Source organism: Mobula hypostoma, chromosome 2 (genome assembly GCF_963921235.1).
Source record: "Mobula hypostoma chromosome 2, sMobHyp1.1, whole genome shotgun sequence".
NCBI lineage: Eukaryota > Metazoa > Chordata > Chondrichthyes > Myliobatiformes > Myliobatidae > Mobula > Mobula hypostoma.
Window position 1 is genome coordinate 223,414,745 of NC_086098.1, and position 7,597 is coordinate 223,422,341.

The following is a 7,597-nucleotide window of genomic DNA, read 5'->3' on the forward strand; positions in this document are numbered from 1 at the left end:
CATTCCTGGAGACAAGTTGTAGTGGGCACTAGTGTTGCTCCATTTGAAGTTCTGGTCTAACACCAGGTAGTTGTGGGGCATCCTGGTAGAAGTGAAACCAAAGAGATTCGATGTTGATTGCCCCTACCACTACCATGCTCTGTTTAAAAAAAATCAATAACTAACCTCTGATATTCCCCCTATACTTTCCTTGAATCACCTTAAAATTATGACCTCTTATATTAGCCATTGTTCTCTTGGGTAAAAGGTCTCTGGCTGTCCACTCTATCTATACTTATAATCTTGTACACCTCTGTCAAGTCACCTCTCATTCTCCTTTTCTCCAAGAAGAAAAGCCTCAGCTCGCTCAGCCTTTCCTCATAAGACATGCTCTCTAAAGTATGCAGCATCCTGGTAAATCTTTGCACCCTCTCTAGAGCTTCCACATCCTTCATATAATGAGGCAACCAGAACTGAACACAATACTCCCATGTGTGGTCTAACCAGAGTTTTATAGAGCTGCAAAATTACCTCGCAGCCCTTGAATTCAATCCCCGGCTGATGATAGCCAACCTATCATACGGCTTCTTAACCACCCTTCTTGTGCAGCAACTTTGAGGGATCTGTGGATGTGGACCCCAAGATCCCTCTGTTCCTCCACACCACTAAGAATTCTGTCATTAACCTTTTTGATAGTACCTTGCAAACCCACCGCCTCTATTGGCAAGAAGGTGGTAAGGAGCCAAAGAAACACCACGATCTGCCAAGTAGTGCCCCTTTCAGGTTTAGAAATATATTAATGGTTCTTCAGTGTAGCCTGGTCTAACTACTATAGTGTCCTACCCAACAACACCTGTGCTTTCACCAGAACGACGGTAGCAGTTCAAAAAAGCAGCTCACAACCTCTTCTCCAGGGCAATTAGGGATAGACGATAAATGCTGGCCTTGCCAGTGATGCCCAGATCACAAAATATTAATATATTTAAATTTTAAAAATGATCATATTGGTGATTGTGAATACTGCTGTGATCTACATCTCTTTAACTTTTGATGCAAGATTAGAATTGCCCCGTTCTGTAATGGGTACTTTTTCAGTAAAATGTTTTTTTAAATAAGGGATCTGTAATTCATTTGGCAAAAGGAAAGGTTTTACTATGTGGATGTTGTTCTGTTGTGTAAGGTGGTGCTGTTTGATGACCTTGGTCTGTGGTTCATTTTCCTGCCACTATGGTCTGATACCAGTTCCAGACTTCTGTGTGTGTGTGTTTGAAAGATATTAGTGTGGAAAGTTGTTCTCTTTCCCACAGGATCATTGATTCCCACTTCATAAACTTCAGCACCAGACATAACACTCCTTCTGAACTCTCAGGCTCTGCCTTTGTGTTTCCGTTGTTTAGTATTCTTCAGGGAGCACGGCTGACTTTCGGTATACTTTGTGTTGGCTTCCTATCGCTGAGAGGCAGCACTGAATCCTACTGAATAGCAATCCCTTCTGAGACAGTAACAAGGCTTTTAGAAGTATGGGCTTCACACTCACTCATTTTGTATAGACTCAGGGAGCTTGGTAAAAGCACATCATCTTTGGAAGTACAGCATTTGCTCAACTACCCTATATTACTTTATTAAAATAGATTGTGCATTACAAAGCCTTTAATTACCCATCTTGTAGTCTCCCCTTATAAAAATAACTATATTTACTGGCATTCATTCTGAATTGCAAACTGTCCTTTAATTATCCATCCAGCATAGACTCCCCTTATATGAATAGAATTAATGATATTTTTCCAGACCTCCAGCACACGACTACACTCAACTGAAACCTCATCTGTCAGGTTATCACTTCCATTTCCTCCCCAGACCACTGTTGAGATATTGAATTGATTTATCTGCCTTCTGAAGTTAATGTATAGGATCCCTCTGCACTATACTGAGGAAGAATGGGAAATTATCCCAGATCCTACCCAAAATTTATCACTCAACCAACCAACATTACATTGCTGTTTGTGAGAGATTGCTACACAGAAGCTCTCTTGCACTTTTTTCAGTGCTATAAACATGACTGTAGAGTGCTGATTTGTGATCCTGAGAACACGAGACGTGCATAGTAAGGCAATTTTCTTTTCCTACGCTACTATAAGCTCATATGATTTACATGCTGAAAGCTCTCCCAAGTTAATTTGCTTTCTGCACTTTTCATCTTTACTGTCATCTCATTTTACAGTTGCAAGGAAGAGTTTGTGAACTCTGCAATTACCTGGTTTTCTGCATTAATTACCCATAAAACGTGGTCTGATCTTCATCCAAGTCAGAACAATAGACAAGCACAATCAGCCTAAACTAATAACACACAAACAATTGTACTTCCCGTGTCTTTATTGAACATATTGTTTAATCATTCACAGTCCAGGCTGGAAAAAATATGTGTACCTTTGTTAGTAACTGGTAGAATCTCTTTTAGCAGCAGTAACCTCCACCAAGCATTTCCTGAGCTGCTGATCAGACCTAGACAACAGCAAGGAGGAATCTTAGACCATTCCTCCATACAAAAACTGTTTGAGTTCATCAATATTTCTGTGATACCTTGCATGACCAGCCCTCTTCAGGTCATGCCACAGCATCTCATTTGTGTTTATTTACTCTTTGTGTTTTGGATCATTATTTTGTTGCATTATCCAACTTTATTAAGCTGCAGGTGACGGACTGCTACCCTGACATTCTTCTGTAAAATGCCTTGATACAACTTTGAATTCATTGTTCCATCAACAGTTGCAAGCTCTCCAGGCCCTGAGGCAGCAAAGCAGCTCCAAACCATGATGCTCCTTCCACCATGCTTAACAGTTGTTAAGAGGTTTTGGTGTTGGTGTGCCTTTTTCCTCCAAACATAGCAGTGTGCATTTCTGCCAAAAAGTTCAACTTTTGGCTCATCTGTCCACAGAATATGTTCTCAAAAGCATCATGGAACATCCAGGCAGTCTTTTGCAAACATGCAGCAAAATGTATTTTTGGAGAGCAGTGGTTTCCTCCGTGGTGTTCTTCCATGAACACCGTTCTTGCTTAGTGTTTTTCTTAGAGTGACACATGAACAGAGACTTTAGCAAGTTCTAGAGATTTCTACAGGTCTTTTGCTGTTACCCTTGGGTTCATAGAAACATAGAAAACCTGCAGCACAATACAGGCCCTTCAGCCCACAAAGCTGTGCTGAACATGTCCTTACCTTAGAACTACCTAGGCTTACCTGTAGCCGTCTATTTTTCTAAGCGCTATGTATCTATCCAGGAGTCTCTTAAAAGACCCTATCGTTTCTGCCTCCAGCACCGCCGCCAGCAGCCCATTCCACGCACTCACCTCCTTCAGCATTGCACGTTGTGCTCTTGGTGTGATTTTTGCACTCCTAGGGAGAGTAGCAACAGTACTGAATTTGAAGACAATTTTTCTTACTGTGGTCAGATGAACACTCGAGTCTTTAGAAATGAAGTCTTTTCCAGCTTCATGCATCTCTACAATCCTTCTAAAGTCCTCTGAAAGTTGTTTTGATTGAGACATATGTACATAAACAGATCTTCCTTGAAAAGTGCAGGCTCTGTCAGTGACCTGACTTTGTGTCTTTTTTTATATAGAGCATGGCACCTCTACAACCCACACTTACAATCTTATCTCATTAATTGGAACACTTGACTCCAGATAGATTTTCAGAAGGAATTACATACTTTTTTTGAACCTAGCCTGTGATTGTTTAGATAGTGTACTCAGTATTGATGAGAAGTGGTACAATTGTATTATTAGTTTGGGCAGATTGTGTTGTCTGTTATTGTGACTTGGATAAGATCAGACCACATTTTATGAGTAATTAATGCAGAAAACCAGGTAACTGCAAAGGGTTCACAAACTTTTTCTTGCAACTGCAGTTGGTACCCTCCTGTCTCTTGTTTGCCCGTTAAGACCGTAAGATATAGGAGCAAAATTGGGCCATTTGGTCCATTGAGTCTGCTTTACCATTTCTTCATTGCTGATTATTTTTTTCTTTCAGCCTCATTCTCCTGCCTTTTTCCCGCAACAATTTCCACACTGATTTATTAAGAATGTCTCAACCTATGCCTTAAATAAATACCCAATGACTTGGCCGCCACAGCTGCCTGTGGCAACGTATTCCAAAGATTCAGCACTCTGGCTAAAAAAATTCTTCCTCACCTGTGTTATAAAAGAACGTCCCCCTATTCTGAGACTGTCACCTCTGGTCTTAGACCCCTCCCTCTCACCACCATAGGAAACATCCTCTCCACATCCACTCTACCAAGGCCTTTCACCATTCGATAGGTTTCAATGAGGTCACCCCCCATTCTTCTGAACTCTAGTGAGTAGAGTCCTAGATCCATCAAATGCTCTTCATATGACAAGCCTTTCAATCCCAGAATCATTTTTGTAAACCTCCTTTGAACCCTCTCCAATGTCAGCACATTGTTTCTTCGATGAAGGGCCCAAACCTGCTCACAATACTCCAAGTGAGGAATCACATGTTCTACCAGTCTGTTGTCACCAATACAATCTTCAATGTGGTGGTGTCCTGGGGCAATGGCATCAACACAGGTGATGCCAACAGGTTCAGTAAACTAATTAGAAAGGCTACCTCTGTTGTAGGAGTCAAACTGGACACACTGGATGCTGTGGTAGAACAAAGGACCCTATGGAAAATCTTGGCAATCCTAGACAATGTTTCTCACCCGCTGCATGCCACCTTGGCTGAACAGAGAAGGACTTTTAGGAATAGACAAAGACAACTGCGCTGCTCCAAGGAGCACTATATGAGGTCATTCTTACTCTTGGCCATTAGGCTCTACAATGAGTCAATCTATAGCCGGGGAAGTGATGACCCCCTCCTGTTAGACTGTTTGAGGTAACTTGCTTTTTATTCTTTCTTACTTCTCTATTAATTAGATTAGATTATGATTATGAGGACACACAGTCCTCTTTTATTGTCATTTAGTAATGCATGCATTTAGAAATGATACCATGTTTCTCCAGAATGATATCACAGAAATACAAGACAAACTGACTGAAAAACTGACAAAAACCACATAATTATAACATATAGTTACAACAGTGCAAAGCAATACCGTAATTTGATGAAGAACAGACCATGGGCACGGTAAAAAAAAGTCTCAAAGTCTCTTGAAAGTCCCATCATCTCACGCAGACGGTAGAAGGAAGGGAAAAAACTCTTCCTGCCATGAGCTTCCAGCGCTGCAAGTTTGCCGATGCAGCATCCTGGAAGCACCCGACCACAGCCAACTCTTGAGTCCGTCCAAAAACTTTGAGCCTCCGACCAGCCCTCTGACAGCGAGCACCGAGCACCACCTCTGCTGAGCGTTTTGACCCCGGACCCGGCAACAGGCAATAGACAAAGTCGAGGATTTGGGGCCTTCCCCTCTGGAGATTCTCCATTGCACAGGAGCAGCGGCAGCGAAACAGGCATTTCAAAAGTTTCTCCAGATGTTCCTCCGTGCTTCTCACATCTGTCTCCATCAAATCAGGATTGTGCACGACCCCTAGTTAACACATACGATATCATTCCGGAGCGACAGTGCGTGCTGCGTTGCGCAGCCATCTTCTCCTCCCCCTCTATTTATTTGCGTATTTGTATATCTGTGCACTTGTAATGCTACGGTGACACTGTAATTTCCTTTGAGATCAATAAAGTATCAATCTGTCTATCACCAGTGCTTTATATTAATATTGCTCAATATTACATCCTTGCTTTTATATTCTAGTCCATAAGACACAGGCAGAATTAGGCCATTCAGCCCATTGAGTCTTCTCTGCCATTCCAACATGGCTGATCCGGGATCCCACTCAACCCCATATACCTGCCACCTTGCCATAACATTTGATGCCCTATCAATCAGGAAACTATCAATTTTTGTTTTAAATATACCCACAGTCTTGGCCACCATAGCAGTCTGTTTCAGAACATTCCATAAGATTCACTACTCTCTAGCTAAAAAAAATTCCTCCTTACCTCTGTTCTAATGGGTCACGCCTCAATCTTGAGTCTGTGCCCTCAAGTTCCTATGGTGTTTCCCACCATAGGAAACATCCTCTCCACATCCACCTTATCTAGTCCTTTCAACATTCGGTAGGTTTCAATGAGATCCCCATGCATTCTTCTAACTTCCAGTGAGTGCATGCCCAAAGCTGCCAAAGGCTCCTCATATGTTAACCTCTTCATTCCCGGAATCATCTTTGTGAACCTCCTCTGGATTCTCTCCAATGACTAAAACATCCTTTCTGAGATATGGGGCCCAAGACTGTTGACAATACTCCACATGTGGCCCGGCTAGTGTCTTATAAAGCCTCAGTATTATCTCCTTGTTTTTATAATCTATTCCCCCTTGAAATACATGCCAACATTGCATTTGCCAACTTTACCACAGGATCTATCTGTAACTTAACCTCCTGGGAGTCTTGCACGAGGACTCCTAAGTCCCTTTGCACCTCTGGTCTTTGAGTTTTCTCCTTATTGTCTCCACTTTTGTTCCTTTTACCAAAATACATTATCACACATTCCCCAACACTATTCCATCTGCCATTTTTTTGCCAATTCTTCCAATTTGCCTAAATCCCTCTGCAATCACATTGTTTCCTCAGCACTACCTACCCCTCCACCTACCTTCTTATCATCTGCAAACTTTGCCATAGAGCCATCAACTCCATTATTTTATTATCTCAAAAAAATGCTAACATCACAATTGCCTTCCTCACCACAAACTCAAGCTGTAAATTAAATTTAAGGGAATTTTGCACAAGGACTCCCAAGTTCCTTTATGCCTCAGTTTTTTTTTGTATTTTCTCTCCACTTAGAAAATAGTCTTCGCTTTTATTTCTTCTACCAAAGTGCATGACCATATACTTCTCAACAGTATTTCATCTGCCTCTTCCTTGCCCATTCTCCTAATCTGTGTAAATCCTTCTGCAGCCTCTCTACTTCCTCAAAACTACCTGTCCACTTGTCTTCATATCGTCCACAAACTTGCCCACAAAGTATCAATTCAGTCCTCCAAATCATTGACCGTAACGTAAAAAGTAACAGTCCCAACGAAGTATCTCCCCTGTCAAGTTTAGCCCACTTCTCTGATGGTGGTGCTACGGTTACATTGCAGAACTAATAATCCAAGGTCTGAGTTCAAGTCCTACCGTAACAGGTGTGGAATCTAATTCGGATATAGTAACCTGGAGTTTTAAGAAAATACCTATCAAGTCTCACTGGTATGTGACAGTGTCCTCTGAAATGTCCCAGCACAATATTCAGTTGTACCATCATTGTGTGTTGTAGTTTAAAGCTGGCACTGTCTAAAGGGCATTGGGGATTGGCAGTAAATGGTGGCCTTCCCACTGATGCTTGGATCATTTTCTGTCCACTCATTTCCTGTCAGTAAACAGCCATAATCCCCAAAATATCTTTACCATGTCACCTCTCAGTTTTTATCTTTTCTGGAAAATTGAGTATATCACATCTCTTTTCCTCATCTAAATTACTGATAAATGGAGTGAAAACAAGTTTATATGCAGATCCCTGGGGACACACAAAACAGAAGAAGTGAAATAAGAGGAGAAATATGCTATT